General features: G+C 44.9%; 2 long non-coding RNA genes and 1 pseudogene across 2 annotated transcripts in view; 2 read left to right on the top strand and 1 right to left on the bottom strand.

Annotated features, from left to right (window-relative positions):
* Window positions 1-17,574, top strand: part of LOC144262189 (uncharacterized) — a 160,016-nt gene that overhangs the window by 98,657 nt on the left and 43,785 nt on the right. The window lies entirely within an intron of this gene.
* On the bottom strand, window positions 1,279-15,716 carry LOC144262188 (uncharacterized). The gene is made up of 5 exons (XR_013345500.1): window positions 15,588-15,716; window positions 5,882-5,948; window positions 3,837-4,086; window positions 2,571-2,728; window positions 1,279-1,725 (listed from the first exon to the last, which is right to left on the bottom strand). It is a non-coding gene; the product is annotated as an uncharacterized LOC144262188 (long non-coding RNA).
* LOC144263354 (U1 spliceosomal RNA) lies at window positions 2,547-2,731 on the top strand (annotated as a pseudogene).

Below are 17,574 nucleotides of genomic sequence, written 5' to 3'. Positions count from 1 at the left end.
TTCAGAGAATTCCTACATAACGTAGCTCTGATTTCTGACACACCCAGGAGCGCTATCTGGTGCAGCACTGATTCTTGTCTGTCTCTCTCTGTACACACACACAAAGTGTAGCTAAGATGTGTGTCACATGCACATACACTCAAATAGTTGCTATATAACATGGCTCTGATTTTTGCCGTGTGTGTGTGTGTGTGTAAAAGAACGTGGCTCTACCCAGTTCTTCGAGGGGGAGTGGGGGGAATTGAATAAGTAAAAGTTTTAAACGGCAACCTAAATACTGGTTTCAACTAGCAGGCAGCAGAACATTATGTAACTAATCCCTGGATTCATGAAACAGAGTCAAGGTTTGCTGACTGCAGATATTCCGCCTCCTCCTCTCCCCCTTCCTCTCAGATTCATGAACTAGTTTTCAGATTCATGAATCACTTAGGAGCCAGTGAGGGGAAGGGAAAAAAATAGTATTGATCTAATTTCAATAGAAATTGGCTCATGATGATCATGCTGGCTGCTGAGAGTTTACATGTCTGGAGGCTAGTTCCATTATCTGCCTGCAGCAAGAAAAAACCCTATTTTAAAAATGTTGCTCTAGCTTCATTTTAAACTACAGTACTATGTCCATTGCTGCAATTTATTCTATCTTGGTTACCATGCATAGGGGGCCTGGTTCAAAGTCCATTGCAATCATTGCACATTAACTTCAGTGGGCTGTGAATCAGGCCCACACTTCTATGCACTATATAGCCTCCCGGCTTACTCAATCTTCTTTTGATTTTATATGCAGCTTAATTACACCGCAAATACATAGGAAAGCCAAAACAATTTGGTGCAAGCATTTTCCCAGATTTTCCTGTCCCTTACAATACCCTGCAGCCGAACATGTGGCTGGCTCCTGAGTGCAGAAAAGTCAGACAGGACTTAATTGTTTTATATGTAAATAAGATAGTTTTTTTGCTTGGAATTACTTCCGTAATAATGAAAACTCAAACCTAAAATGCAGATTAAAAGGTGATCAACCTGAATCACTCAAAGCCTGCACTTTCCCCCACTTTAAAAAGGGATCACTGTCAAATTATGAGTTGTCTGACAGTTTAAACAATCCTGCCTGGCTGATTCCCTTTCTTGTATTATGGTATTTAGGAGTCAATGCCATATTTCAGAATCTAAAGATGGATCTGAACTGGAACAGCAGATCTGAATATCTCAACTGAGGTTTGGATCCAGAGCTTGGAGTGCATCTTTACTCTAGTCCTACAGTAGTCTGTTAATAGAGTCGTTTTATTTAGGAGGCTTTTATACACTGCAGGGCATGGGAGATCAGTGCAGAGGAAACCAGGGGATTCTCCACCTTCCCCCACAAACTCCAAACATCTTTCTGTGTTGGACTTAAATATTCAGTCTTTTCTAGATGAATTCATTTCCCTCCTCTTCCATCGATTCTTCTATGGTTTGCATTATTGTTTAACTATATTACATGATGCTGCTTCACGCCTCAGTATTGAGATCACTTTATGGCTCCTTCACCTTCAAGGAATTATATCAATAAACCACTGGAGTTCTGCATCTCCTCCCACAGCAAAACAACCGGATAATGACCTATATATGTTTGGATCCAATATCTTGAATATAAGGTTTGTATCCCTCTTCTTCAAATGTGCTGTTTTGCCATCCCATGTTTGTTTCACTTGGCACATATCTGATGATGTGATGTTTACTTCCTTTTTATCACTGCAACACAAGAGACAGTGTGAGAGGCCCAAAGGGGATTTCTGTGCTTTAAATGAAAGCTTAGTCAGTGGCAATAAATAAATAAATAAATAAAATCTATCCATCTCTATATACATAGCTTTCTGCAGCTATGTATATCTCCCCTATATACAGTACTTATACAACTTAGCATTTTTGATTTTTCCTGTTTGCCTTCACTTTCTGAGTTGACAGAAATCACTGAATATTTGTCAGCACTGGACAAACAGGAAGAACCGAATGATCCAAAAAAAAATTGAATTTTTTTTATTATTTTGCATTTGGTGATTCGATTTTTCCACTGTCTGTCTGTCTTTCTCTCTCACTCACACACACACACACACGTATGTGATGATACACTTGAGTTGGTAGAATCTCTCTCTCATACACACATGCACACAAAATGTATATGATGATAAACTTGAGTTGGTAGGAAAGCTTTATGTAACAGCCACTCAGTCTAAGACTCACAGTGCAGGAAGTGTTCTGTTTCCAAAGTTCCACATAAAAACTGGCAGCACATCAAACCCTCTGTTTCATAACAGACTAGAAATAGGATTTTCTAGTACCATTCAGAGAATGCTGCTTATTGTGCAGGGAGCTTGAATTTTATGAATTGTTAATGGTTAACTAAACAATGGCCTGAAAATTCAGTGGCTTTTTTCAGAATGACTGATGTGTATACTGTACCAGTGAGGCTGTCTGGAGGCAGTCATTCCAGCCAGACCCTGCCCATTAATAATTGAAGGCACCTTTTCAAAGAATTAAGATCCTTAAATAATTAATAACAACTACATAATTATGTAATTAGCTGGCAGGGGAGATACCATGATCATGAAGGTGGCTTTTCTAGGATGAGGCTCATCCATTGCAATCCAGATATGCTGACTCCTGCAATTTCCTTAAATGCAGGGACCTTCAATGCATAGTTTGTGGAGGTTGGTGAAGCAGTGTGGGTGTTGGGGGAGATGCATTCCTGTGTCCCCTGGAATATAATTGTAGAGAGGCAATGTGATCTAGTGGTCAGAACACAGCATTAGGAACAAGGTTGTTGGATCAGGGTATGACCTTAACCTATCTGTCTCTATTTCCCCCTCTAAAATCAGAACACATCCACCTTGGTAATGTACCTGGTGATCCATATGTGAAAAGTGCTACGTGAGAGCTAAATCATAATAATAAATGGATTAGTGATCTCATTGATAGAAAGATGCCTTCCCCCCCATACAGCTCATATCAATTAAGTTTACCTTATTGTTTCCTTAGTTTCATTGATTGCCATGTAATCCCCAATTTTTCTCCTGGAGTAAATTGTATATTTTCCGAGATTTGGGGCTGTATTGTGCCTAGCCCTGCACAGGTGCCCAAGGGGAAAAGAGGCAAGTAATATGAATAATACCTTGCTCTTAATTCCTAAATCTCAAAGTTCTTTACAAAGGAGGTCTGTATCCCTATTTTACAGATGGGGAAAGTGAGACTCATAGGGGTAAAGTAACTTGCCTCAGGTTTCTTGCCAGATCAGTGGTACAGCAGGGAATAGAACCCAGGTCTCCTGAGTCTCAGCTAAGTGCTCAAGCCACTAGCCCATAGCACCTCTCTTTTCATGCATCTGCAGGAGCTGACCACCAATACACTGAGTACGGAGTGTGTAGAGATTAGCACAAAGATAGGTGCTAGCTTCAAAATGGCTGAAGAGGGGAACCATGGGCCCTGTTCAGGGGATATGCATGCCACACTCCATAGAGAGAAGGTACAATGGCTGCTCTCTTCTAATCTCAAAGAGAACTCTGCCAGATGAGGCCCCAGAGCTTTCACATCACCATAATCAGCCCCTTTTTGATTAAAATGTGTCTATTTTCAAGCACAGAGAAAAGTGAGTACATTAAATAGATTCACGGAGATGGGAAGGACTTATGAATTCATCTTGTTCATTCCCCTATCCTTTTTGATGAAGAGTTATTCCCTCTAGGATATCATCCAGTACTTTGTCCAGTCTAGTTTCCAATCACCCATATGATGGGGCTTCCCTTAAGAGACTGTGCCATCCTCTAATCTACCCCGCTGTTGGGAAACAAATATTTCCAGATACTTACTCAGCTTCAGCAATTCCTCTCTCTGCTTGCTCGTTACACACATCCGTTGCTTGTAGACTTGTATGTCCTTTGGCCATCATCCTTTAGCTAAACTACACAGATTTAGCTCTTGTAACCTTTCTTCATAGGTTAATCTTCATCTTCTGGTCCTTTCATCATTTTTGTTGCTATTCTCTCAATCTGTCTTTTATAGAAGGCAGAATTCCAGATGTGGGCTAACCAGTGCTATGCTGAGAGACACTATCAGTTCCTTGATGTGTGTGTGTGTGTGTGTGTGTGAGAGAGAGAGAGAGAGAATAGGATGTGTTTAGTCTCACAGCCCCAAAATACATTATCCTCAATTTTCTGGGCTGGCTGAGCTCTGCTTAGTGCAGGCCTGGAGAGATGCAAAGATGGCTTTATGTCAACTTTGCAGTTCCCTGACCCCGTGGCCAATGGGTGCTAGCTCAGTGCCTGGCACAAGATAAAAGGGCCTGAAGGTTGTTCCATCTTACCCTGACTAAGAACAGCAGTCAAGGACTGGTAAGGTGGAACAATGCCTTGGCCATATCTTCTTTTCCCTGGCTATGCCCCCTTCATAGGGAGCTATGGCAGGGCTTTGTCATAGGAACTGCTATACTGTACTTGCAGGACTGAGATTCTATATGGGAAAATAATTCTAGGCCCATTTAAAACAGGACTATGTCTGCTTTGCACCACCAGAGTGCCATCCATCGCTAATGTGGCTGGAAGATGCTGGAGAATCAAGCATGTCAGGTTGTTTTGCCAATATACTGCGTTAAAAGCCCATATCCAATTTGCTGTCTACTCATCCTCATGTCTTTCTCAGCATTGCTGCTTTACAAGTTGCTCTATCTTCCATCCCACTCCCTCCCAAAGCTTTCATTTTCCTGGATGGGTATAATTTTGTAGCCATATTTTGACTCCCTCCTAGTCCCTTTACACTATTTGTATCCTCTCCTCTGTGGTGCTTGCATATCCTCCCAGTTTAGTATTATCTGCAAGTTTAGGGCCTTGTGCTGCTGCTGTTATGCACATGGATCTCCTATTGAAGTCAGTGGGAAATCTACTCCCAGAGCAGTGGCAGCAGGACTGGGCCTCTAGTGTGCTGCTTACCCTCTTCCTCTAGATGTTAATAAAAATGTTATAAAACTTGGCCTAGCACTGATCCTTTGCTTGCTCCACTGGCCAGCCCCTCACAGTGTGATACGTTGCTGTTTCTCATTTTGTTTTGCTTTGTTTACAGTACTCAGTCCAGCTTTCAGTCCATGTGCAAATACTCAAATCCAAGCCAAGTTGAATTAATTTCAAGAAAGGTTTCACAAGACTCTGTCAACTGCTTTACTGAAAACCAGACATACCGGGCCTGCTCTTTTTCTCTCTTTCCCACTCAGACGCCAATCCTACATCAGGATCTGCTCACACAGCCCCCTGTGACAGTGTGGAGTCCAACGGATGTCAGTGGGACTCCATATGGGCACAGGGGTTCATACTAGCAGATGCCACTGCAGAATCAAGGGCACATTTTATAATTTGGTTAAAAAAAATATTTCTCTGAAATAATTTGTTCTTTATTAAGTCCATGCTGTTGATCATTCACACTGCTGTTACCCCTCTTAACAGGAACATTCCCTGTTACCTCTCACATTGGTTCCATTATTTTACCAGCCATAGAAAGTAATGGCCAGGATTGCTTTTCCATTCCTCCCAAGCTTTGAATGGACTGGGAGGGGCTCAGATGGTGTAAATTGCCATAGCTCCACTGAAGTCATGAGAGATGTCAAAAAAGTCATGACATCTTCCATCAGCTGAGATCTGCCCAAAAGACTGCACTTCCCACTCACACTGACAGGTATAAGGCACATGGTGTGGTAGCTCATATTGCTACTGTTCATGCTCTGCCTGTTCTCTGCATAAAGAAGATACTTCAGTCTCTAGGTTTCACGAGCACCACGTTTAGTTACAGTCACAAGGAAAGCCTAACTTCCCCCATAAGTTTAAAATACAGCTGGCATTCCAAACCAAATTTTTTGAAGGATCTTTACTTTTTCAGATGGGTCTTCTGATTGAACTTGTCAGCATAGGTATCGACAAAAGCCAGTAAGGTAAAACCTGGAAGCAGTAAATATATACAAATCAGTATGTTGTAATGATACAGATCCCAAGGGAATTAGCTGTCAATTATTTTTGAAAAAACTATGAAGAACACGAAGTTTCAGAATACAGAAGATTCTTTAATGCATTGTCATGTGCCATAGAAAAGGTCATCTGTACCTCAGATATCAGAGTGTGATGTGATACGCCGTTTCAATCCTAACTAGGCAATTTTGTTTACCTCTTGGCTCAGAATCATCTCAAATTTGTAACATTTTACATAAAACTCCATTATGCAGTGATTTAAAATCCCTCATTAAAGCACTGTCTGCTTTAGAAAACTGACACATTGTTGACACTGGTGATCAGCACCATAAGGTGCCCCTGAACTAGTGCTGAATAGAGAATGAAGGGGAGGAGTCTGTTGACAGGGAGCCCTAAATTTTGGCTCCAATTACCCACTCCTCCCCTTCACTCTACTTGTCAACCATGGAGCAGAACTCGTGACAAGCAAGGTTACTTTCAGAGAGGGATCCGAATGACAACATTTGGATCCCATGTTACATCGGAATTGGAACATTCCAAAGCTCAGGATGTTTGGATTTGTTGCTCTGACTCTGCTTGTTTTAGGGCTTGTCTTTACCACAGTGTTAGTGTGTGTCATGGACACTCGAATCAAGAGGCTGCATGAAGCATTTTTATTAGTAGTGCAGACAGGCTGAGTGTCCCAGGCTACATTTTTAGCTTGAGCTTCAGCAGCCCCCTAGCCCCCAACCCGCTGATGGGCCATTGAGCCTGAGTTTTAAGCACCACTTAACCTGAGCTAGAGACTTTTGTGTGTTCCTGACAGTTGGGGGGGGGGGGGGGGCAGCCCTTGAGTTTACCTCACAAACTTACAGTACAGTGAAGACAAGCCCATAGACAACAGCATCTCAGAGTCTGAGGCCAGAAGGGATCATTAGATCATCTTGTCAGACCTGCGTATCGCAGGCTATTAAATTTCACTCTGTTACCCATGTACTGAGCCCACAAGGTTCGTGCACCGAATATTACAAATCACTTTTTTTTATTTAGTCCATATCTAATTCTTCACTGTCAGCACTTCCATTATAAATCCCCATTAGCGATGTTGCTGAGGTATAAATGAGAGTAGGATTTGGCCCATTGAGTTTAGTCTTCTTTCATCACATTTGCACAGAGTTTTTCAACCAAATGCACAGTGTTTTCTTTCCATACCTTTCAGTTTAACATAATGGTGATAAATGAAGTGACATTGATAAATTTTTAGTTTATTTAAAGTTGTTTATCATCCATATCTATTATGGAAAGTCATCAACTATGCAAAATGTGGGGATGTTTAGAGAGTTTCTAATGACAGGTTTCAGAGTAGCAGCCATGTTAGTCTGTATTCGCAAAAAGAAAAGGAGTACTTGTGACTTAGAGGCACCTTAAAGACTAACCAATGTATTTGAGCTTAAGCTTTCGTGAGCTACAGCTCACTTCATCGGATGTCTAATGTGTATCTATTTATGGCTCTGATGCCTCCTCCTTTGTGCTTTGCTCAGGTGCAAGTGGCCCAGAGACATTCCATTAGGTAACTCTCTTGTGTCGCTTACATGAAAAGGGAACTTGCCAGCTAGGGTTTAGTGGGAAGCCCTGGTGAATCTGGCCTGGTTTGGGGGGTGTGACAAAACATGCTTTCGTTTAGTTATAAGGCGTTTCATGGGATGGGACAAATCCTCCCCTGCTGCTGGTACCGGAGTAAGGAATTCTGGGAGCCTGTGCATGATGGAAACTGGAATGGGGGGGGGGGCACCTGACTGGCATTTCAACCTAGTGTGTGGGGTTTCAGCATCACTCAGGTTTGACCCTGCCCCACCCTTCATCATGATGGAGGATAGGCTGGGGATAGAAGCATTTCTCCCAGGCTGCATGTTGCTCTCTGTGGCTATTTCTGCAGCCCATCACCTCCGTGGCTGTTCCCCCAGTGTAGGGGGTTTGGCTGGTGGATCTATGTACTGGTGGATCCACTCACTGGCCACACCACAGACTCCTCCCCACACCTTCCTTGGAATTACAGAGGGAGCACAACACAGCAGCAGCAACCAGGAGGTGTTCGAGCCTCTCAGAGTGAGCTCCTGCAACCTGGCCCCATTCAGCAGATCCACACTAGTTCCACTGCTTGGGAAGCCCTAGATACCCAAGGGGGATGGCAGGCAGAATTTCGGACTGTCTACTAATAATATGGACTCAAACATGTGCTGTGCTTTGAAACTTGGCAGAGGAAACAGCCTAGGAGTAATTGTTTGTCTGCGAACAACAGTGGCTGTTTGCACACCTGTAACACAAAGACAGCCAAAAAGAAATGAAGTTTGTTCAACTCAAAATGTATTTTGCACTCCTGTAATTGGAAAATAGGTTTGTTTAAGAAACAATAACAGCAGCTTGCTATGCTCTCTGGTAAATCCGTAACGCTGTCAAGGCCAAGTTGTGCCCAATGGAGGACCACATTGGCAACTAGCCAGCCAACTAGCAACTAGCCACATTGGCAACTAGCCGAAGGCTGCTTACGCTGTGTCTATAGGACAAACCTGTGGGTGTGATTCCCCTGCTCGGGGACACATACTTGTAGCTCCATGAGAGCCAGAGTGTGTATAAATAGCAGCATAGCTGCGATAGCACAGGCAGCAGCAGAGGAGGCATGACTGAGACTCATTGGGGCTGGATCATCGGCTAGCGTACGTCTGTGCAGCCACTGACGTCAATGGTGCTCTGCTGAATTACCCCCAGCCAAGGACCTAAGAGCCTCGTCTGCACAGAGTGCATCTGTTTTGGAAGATGAGGCTAGGTGCAGGCTCCATTGCAGAAATCCCTGAATTGCACTAGGCCAGACTTTCATCACCCCTGCCCTACATTGTTCTAATATTTACAAGACAAATCACTTTAAATGGCCAAGATGGTATAGATTTTCAGGCTGGTTTTTGTCTCCTAGCCCTAGTCTACACTACAAACTTAATCCACAGCCCTGAGCAACACAGTTATACCGACCAAACTCCTGGTGTAGACAGCACTGTGTCCACAGAAGAGCTTCTCCCATTGACATAGCTACCACCTCTCCTGGAGATGGGTTAATCACGCAGATGGGAGCATCTTCACTTAAGTGCCACAACTGCCGTGCTGTAAGTGTAGACAAGCCCTTAGCTTGCACAGTAACCACTTTGTAAAAAGATGTTTAAAATGGGCAGTATCCTGGTATCAGTTTACACCGTGTAAATCCAGAGAAACTCCACTGGAATCAGAGAGTTACCTTGCATTAACCCCAGTGAAACCGGCAACAGGATTTGGCCTGATGTATTCAATAATAGATATTACAGTAAAGAATTCAAATTAGGGAGTACGCAAAACCCGGGTCCCCTAAAGGCGTCTCAAATGGTCAGCATCATAAATTGGACCAACTCCTGTTGGTGAGAGAGAAACTTTCAAGTTGAAACAGAGCTCCTCTGGGAAACTAACTCAACCAGCGCGGAGCAAAACAGCAACAACAGTGCATACAGCATCATATTTTTGCTTTGTTTAAAGTGGCAAGAAAAAACAAAGGAAACTAAACAACAACAAAAAAAAATAAATTAAAACAAAAGCCCCTGGATGTCAGTCTGATCTTACATACACACAGTTTTCCAGTAAATCCAGTTACTCCACTTATATCTGGATTTACACCAGTATAACGGTGAGAGCAGAATCTGGCCCCAGCTTGTGTCTGAGGGGGACTGCAGCTGCGGATGGTACTCTTATCACTATGCAACAGGAAGGGAGGGTTTTCTCACACATCCCACACAAGAAATTAATTGTCAGTATTGTTGGCTAATCACATTTTCTGTGCTGTCCTTATGTCTGGCTCCTGGAAGACTAATCACTGTCCTGATAACCAGGTTTGCTAGATAGAGAGCTATCCACACAACAACTTACTTTCCTCACAGAACCCATCCTCAGAACCATCTTGATAGCCAGACCTAAAACTCATGTCACACCACTACTTTTATCCCTTGCACGTCTCTTACTCCCTTTCTATTTCTCTGCAGTTTCTGTAACAAACTGTGTCCCACCTATCTGATGTATTCTTCTCAGCTATACAAATATTGAGAAGGCTAATAATTGGTATATCTTAAAGTTCTATGTCTGTATCTTCAGCTAGAATGCTATGTAAAAGACCCCAATTTCCTTTGTAAGGAAGTATTAATAATGGGGTTGTTTGGCCTTGTCTGCAAGATTTAAAGAGCACAACAGCAATACTGCGTTGAGGAGAAATCTGTGTCTGAAAAGGTCCTTTGGGAATTAAACAAGTCAATTTTTACCAGATAGAAAACAATCAAGGAGCTGGCATAAATGGGAGGAAATGAATAATTCCAGAGAATGTGACTGGGTGTCCATGTGTTTGACCAGTAGCAAGAAACACTGTTTAGCAGAAAGCAATATCCAAAACTGAATAAATTGGTCTTATTGTTAGTGAATTAAGAATCACATCAAGAAAATGACTAGAGCTGGGTGGGAACAGTTTTCCCATCCTGTGCAAATTTTTGGAAATTTCTCCTTTCCTGAATCAGGACAAAAAGTCAAAATCCTGAAAATTTCTGCAAATAAACACAAAATTTGGGTCAATTCAAATGTTTCATTTTGATCTCGACAATTTTTTTTAAACATTCTAATATAAATAGCTTAAATTTCAAAACAAAGTCTTTTCAAATTGGAGACCTTAATTTTTTGTGTGTTTTGAAATTGTGGATAATAGGACCTTTTGACAATTTTTAAAACTTTTTTCCCAAAAATTTTCAAGTAGAGAAATTTGAGAAACTGACCCTTTCCCATGAAAAGTTTTGGTTTCAACCAATTGGCATTTTTCAACAACAACAAAAAAAAGGTGGTCAAAAAATTCCTAACCAGCTCTTGCAGTAACTTATTGGCTCAGGGCTTGTCTACACTTACAGTGGGGCAGCTGGGCTGCTGTAGCACTTAGTGAAGATGCTACCTATGCCAACAGGAGAGCTTCTCTCATCAGTGTAGGTACTCCACTTCCCCATGAGACGGTAGCTATGTCAACGGGAGAAGCCCGTCTGTCGACATAGCGCTGCCTACACAAAGGGGTTAGATTGGTATAATTACGTTGCTCGGGGGGTATGGATTTTTCATGCTGCTGGAGTGATGCAGTTATACTGATATAGGCCTGGAGTGTAGACCAAGCCTCAGACAGACATCTCCCCATGGAAGGGAAAGGCCCTATAATTGAAGGGCCATCTGCTCGGTGTAGATGGACACTGTTTGGCTCCAGATTGCAAGCACAGGGCTATAGTCTCCCGAGGCTACACCTCTGGATTAAAGATGAGGGTAGTCACAAGCTACATTTTAGAATTCAGATGGCTGCCCTGCATTTGGCTGCAATTTGGCCTCCTGGATCTAAAACTAACCTTGTAATCGATTAGTTTTTCAGTCACTGATCTTCTTGAGAACATCAATTTGCTCTCTAATTCTGTAACAAACCCCACAATTTTCACAACAGTGAGGAGAGATGATCAATGAATATTGTACATGTGTCACAGTGTGCTGGCCTCTATCACATCCACAGCTTCTTAGGAATAAGTGACTCGTTTCAGTCCTTTTCCTCTGAGGAAGGGTGGCAAAATATTTTTAGTTTCACTCCCCTGCAAAGCCCTTTGGGTAACCAAATACTCGTTTGGGCTGACTGGCTTCCTCTTCCACACAGGGATCTTCTCTGTTCCCTTCTGTAAAGGCCCATGGGCTGCCAAAATGCTAAGGGATAAACCATACAGGGAATGATATGTTTATTTAGACCAGGGGTAGCCAACCTGTGGCTCTGGAGCCGCATGTGGCTCTTCAGAGGTTAATATGCAGCTCCTTGCATAGACACTGACTCCGGGGCTGAAGCTACAGGTGCCAACTTCCCAATGCTCACTGTTCAACCGCTGCCTCTGCCACAGGCCCTGCCCCCACTTCTCCCATTCCCCCAAGGCCCCGTCCCTTTCCGCCCCCTTCCCCGAGCCTGCCGCGCCCTCGCTCTTCTCCTCACACCCCAGAGCTTCCTGCATACTGCGTGAGGCACAGGGAGGGAGGGGAGGCATTGACTGGCGGGGCAGCTGGCAGGTAGGGTGTGGGCGTTGATGGGGGGCTGCTGACATAATACTGTGGCTCTTTGGCAATGCACATTGGCAAATTCTGGCTCCTTCTCGGGCACAGGTTGGCCACCCCTGATTTAGACTGTATGCTTCTTGAGGCAGGGACTGTCTTTTTGTTCGTATTTGTACAGCACCTAGCACAATGAAGACCTGGGCCATGACTGGGGCTCCTAGACACTACCACAATGGAAATAAATAATAATTAATAATCGTGGCCAACTCTGCCCACATATCTACACCAGCAACACCATCACAGGACCTAACCAGATCAGCCACACCATCACTGGTTCATTCACCTGCATCTCCACCAATGTAATCTACGCTATCATGTGCCAGCAATGCCCCTCTGCTATGTACATCGGCCAAACTGGACAGTCCCCACATAAAAGGATAAATGGACACAAATCAGATATTAGGAATGGCAAAAATATACAAAAACCCTGTAGGAGAACACTTCAACCTCCCTGGACACACAGTAGCAGATTTAAAGGTAGCCACCCTGCAGCAAAAAAACTTCAGGACCAGACTTCAAAGAGAAACTCCTGAGCTTCAGTTCATTTGCAAATTTGACACCATCAGCTCAGGATTAAACAAAGACTGTGAATGGCTAGCCAGCTACAAAAGCAGTTTCTCCTCCCTTGGTGGTCACACCTCAACTGCTAGAAGAGGGCCTCATCCTCCCTGATTGAACTAACCTCGTTATCCCTAGCCTGATTCTTGCTTGCATATTTATACCTGCCTCTGGAAGTTTCCACTACATGCATCTGATGAAGTGGGTATTCACCCACGAAAGCTTATGCTCCAATACCTCTGTTAGTCTATAAGGTGCCACAGGACTCTTTGCCGCTTTTACAGATCCAGACTAACATGGCTACCCCTCTGATATGTTTTTTAATTAAACCACATTGAACAGACTCATCCGACACCAGCAATATGGAGACATTTGGAGCCAAATTCTGCCCTGAGTTGCACCAGCTTTTTAAAATGCCTTTTATCATTTGTAAATCTGCTCAGATAGATGTTAAATATTTGGGTTCTTAAACACTCTTTTAAAAATAGCTATCTGTGTTTTTCATCATTCCCTTTATTTGTAGCACACTGTAGAGGGACGTGAAGACATACATTAAGTAGGTTGTGCCAAAGAACAGAGTGGTCCATGTCCCAAAGGATATGTACGCGGTTGCTCTTGCTGTCATAGCACCTGCTGGTGTCAGGTCACTACATGGCAAGTGACTTCACCTCTAGCACCCCCCACCCTCCCGGCTCCACAGTGCCACTTCCTTGGCTCCACAATGGCCTTCCATGGCCTGGCCCTGCAGCCAGGTCACTTAAAAGTTTTCACCCCTTCCAGGGTAACAAAGGTCCAACTATAAGTCCAAATAAATATCCAAACTAATAATCCTTCTGCCCCTCTTGGGTGTTGCTGATTCTTCTCCAGCAGGATTTCCCCACTGTGTCGCTTCACCAGGGACTCTGGCAGTTTCCATGCTGCCTACAGGCCCTAACCTATGACCTCCCTGACAGGAGCCTAACCTATTTCCTGTGGGTCCTTTCCAGCCTGGCTTCCCCAGGCCCTTCCCAGAGAGAGATCTCTCTTTGCTCCTCTCTCCTGGGATTCCTCTCCCCCACAGGGTTGCCAACTTTCTGATTGCAGAAAATGGAACACCATTGCCCCGCCCCTGCTCTGTCCCTTCCCCGAGGCCCCGCCCTGGCTCACTCCATCCCCCCTCCCTCTGTCACTCACTCTCCCCTGCCCTTGCTCATTTTCACCGTGCTGGGGCAGGGGGTTGGGTTGGGGTGTGGGAGGGGGTGAGGGCTCCGGCTGGGGGTGTGGTCTCTGGGGTGGGGTCAGAAATGAGGGGTTCCGGGTGTGGGAGGGGGCTTTGGGTTGGAGCAGGGAGTTGGGGTGGGGGGGTAAAGGCTACGGCTGGGGTTACGGGCTCTGCTGTGGGGCCGGGGATGAGGGGTTTGGGGTGCAGGAAGGGGTTCCGGGCTAGGAGGGTGGGACTGAGGGGTTTGGAGTGCATGAGGGGGCTGGGGCAGGGGGTTGGGGTGTGGGAGGGGGTACAGGCTCTGGGCTGGTGGTGTGGGCCACAGGATGGGGCCAGACATGAGGGGTTCAGGGTGTGGGCGGGAGCTCCGGGCTCAGGCAGGGGTGTGGAGGCGGAGAAGGCTCTGGCTGGGAGTGCGGGCTCTGGTGTGGGGCCAGAGATGACGAGTTTGGGGTGCAGGAGGAGGCTCTGGGCTGGGGCCAAGGGATTCAGCGTATAGGAGAGGGTACAGGTTCTGGAAAGGAGTTTGGGTGTGGGAGGGGGCTCAGAGCTAGGGCAGGAGGTTCAGGGTGTGGGCTCTGGGCAGTGCTTACCTCAGGCAGCTTCCGGAAGTGGCGACATGTCCCTCTGGCTCCTAGGGGGAGGGGTAGCCATGGGGGCTCTGTGCGTTGTCCCCGCCCGCAGGCGCCCCACGCACAGCTCCCATTGGCGGTGGTTCCTGGCCAATGGGAGCTGCGGAGCTGGCACTCAAGGTGGGGGCAGCGCATGGAGCTTCCTGGCTGCCCTTGTGCCTAGGAACCGGGCTGGACATGCTGGACACTTCCCCAAGTCATGCGGAGCCAGGGCAGGCAGGGAGTCTGCCTTAACCCCACTGCGCTGCTGACCAGATTTTAATGGCTCGGTGCTGACTGGAACCACCATGGTCCCTTTTCGACTAAAGCAGACACCTGGCAACCCTACTCCCCCAGCTGAGTTCACGGCCCTGTTTAAGTAGACCCTCTAACCCCTTCCAGCTGGGGTCAAGCATTATAATTAAGTCTCCCTCACACTCAGCTGGGGGAATAACTGTCTGGTCACAGGCAATGCCTTAAAGGGCATGCCTTAAAGGGCCATTCAGCCTGTGACATAATGACACTCTATTCTTTTTTTAAACAGACTATTTGAGGTCACCTTTAAGTTCTGGTCGTACCCAGAAGCATCAGTGTCTAATGTCTTCCTGCCCTTCACTGCATTGGGTCATCATTGTCATGAAATGGTTCATTGTTTTTTGTTTTCCCTTGTACCCATCGTGAAATAGCCTTGGCAACACCATTTGCCTTGAAGCCAAATAAGCAATAATGCAAGACAGGATTTGCAACTATGGTGTCATCTATCAAGTGCATTAGGAAGTCTGAGGTCAAAGTACTGCTGACTACGTCGAGTGCTTGAAGAGTTCCAGTGTGCATTTTTTATACACAGGTTAAAATGGCTACTGAAACATTTCCAATCAGTTTCTCTATTCTTCATGGGGTTCTCGCACATAATTTTAAACAAAAATAGCTTTACTTGCACAGGCAGTCTGGGTTAGATTCAAACCAGTCAACTAAATGTTAAAGGTGCTGTCTCCTGTTACCAGGTTCCTGTGCAGTTCTATCCACCAAACTGTTGTTTAGCTCTACACAAAGAGCAACCATACACAGTTTTCTGGGAGCACAACTTACACTTGTGCAAAGTGGCTGTACAAAGCATATGCACCGCAGACGGCCCACTCAGATGGTGAATATGCCTTGGGTGGGCCCTCGACACTGGAGTGGACTTTTCCCCTCTCCTAACAACCTGCATTGCCTGTGTAGAGAAGACTCAAACAAGGATGAACCAAAATAAGGTCTCCGTTAGCGCAGCGTATGCGTGCTCCCTCTGCAGCAAGCTGTAGCTGAAGACAAAATGGCAGCTAGCTCTGCAGCAAGGTGGGGGAGAGGGAACAATTCTCGATTTAAAGGTGCAATGCACAAAGTAATTCAAAGCAGAAACAAGCTGCATACACCACCCAACAATTAAAATTGGATCAGATATATTGAATATATATACACTTAATAATTGGAGGGAAACTGATAAAATATAAAAAGTTGCTCTTTGTGCTAAGACTTTGCACCCCATGGGTATTGTGTGTGTGTGTGGTGTTTTTAAGAAGCAGGAACAATAAATATGGAAGATAGTGTTCTATCCAGTGAAATAGCACTGGATAAAATGCATGTTTTCTCATATTAGGCAGCTGGGATCCCTTGAAACTCCACCTGTAACTCGGCTGAAAGTTCACTTATCCACACATCTGCTTTTACTATTCTCAGTGGTTAAAAATGTGGAAATGCCGGAAACTTTGCTCTGGCAGCAAGCAGTCTGAAACCAACCTCCCAAATCCAATGAATTCTCTGACGCAACGACAAGAGCACGACAATCGGAGAAATGCCTGGGGAAGTGAATCAATAGCTAGGAGGCAAACCAGCTGCAGCGTAAGGATAGTGTAAGTAGCTGGAAGAAACTTTCCCAGCCACCAGGCAAGTTAGCAGAACAATACACAGAACAGGATGTGAGGCCCTTCCTGCCAAAATCTAGTTCTATGCCAAGGAGCATTTGGGCCTCCAGTTCTGTCTTTCTATCCGCATAATGCAAAGCCATGTTTGTCATTTTCTACCCATTTGCATATTAATAAAATGATGGTCTCATGTACCTTTTATGCTGGGATCTAATATTTGTCTTAAAAGATCTGTATGTCTTAATCCTTCTAACCTATATCCACCCCAATTGCACGGGTAGTAAACCCGCCTGGTGAGGCTGAGAATATTTTTGTTTCCTCTGTAGGTTCTAATTGTTGAAAGGATACTGCTGTTTCTTTTCTTTTCTGGAGGTGGATTTTTGTGCCAGTGATTCCTCTCCCCAAACATCAGAGTGACGGTAATGGATTTCCATTAGGTCTGTTTTCCTGTCTCTCTCTAGTACCAATTGGATCTATCTCACTGTCTAGGCTCTGATACTGGCATCCATCACTGTAATATTTGAGTGCCTTCCCAGAATAAAACAATGACAGGAATGGTTTTTTCTCTCTCTCCCTTCCATAATATTAGGAGATAGGTTTGGTTTTCTAATGAGTACAAAAGAGTGCAGATACTGTGGAGGAAAATCTTGGGCAATGAGGTGGGCTTTGCATTTGTTTGTTTTGACTTGTATCCATTTAGCTTTTCAGTGGGGCCAGGTTTTTACCCGTGGTGCCAGTCTAGTTTAGAAGCAAGCGGTCTACTTCTGTGCTGATCTTTTCAGATCTGTTGGCTGCCTTTAATGTCGTTGACACAGGATAGTGTAGGCTGGTGGGCAGGACCAACAGCTGGGGAAGAAGAATAATGCTCTCCCTAGCGGCACTGCGGCAGAGTTTCAGTCTCTTGCCTCAGGGCTTTATTATATAGTGACATAAACAAAGGATTCCAAACAAAAACAAGTCATACAGAACACTGGGGCCCAACTGGCAGACACCCTTCCAGCTTCTGAGCTAGATGAAAGGATGGCAGGGGGGCGGGAAACATACCCTTAACCTTCAGTAGCCACCACCATAGCCCCTTCTCTTGTGCCTTTAAACACCCCACCATACCCAGATCATCCACATGAGAGGCAGAGGTCTGTGATAACCCACTATGCAGTGGGACTTGTGCAGTGCTG

This window comes from Eretmochelys imbricata, chromosome 3 (genome assembly GCF_965152235.1).
Source record: "Eretmochelys imbricata isolate rEreImb1 chromosome 3, rEreImb1.hap1, whole genome shotgun sequence".
NCBI classification, from domain to species: domain Eukaryota; kingdom Metazoa; phylum Chordata; order Testudines; family Cheloniidae; genus Eretmochelys; species Eretmochelys imbricata.
Note: the sequence above shows the minus strand (reverse complement) of the source record. Positions and strands in the feature narration are given on the sequence as shown.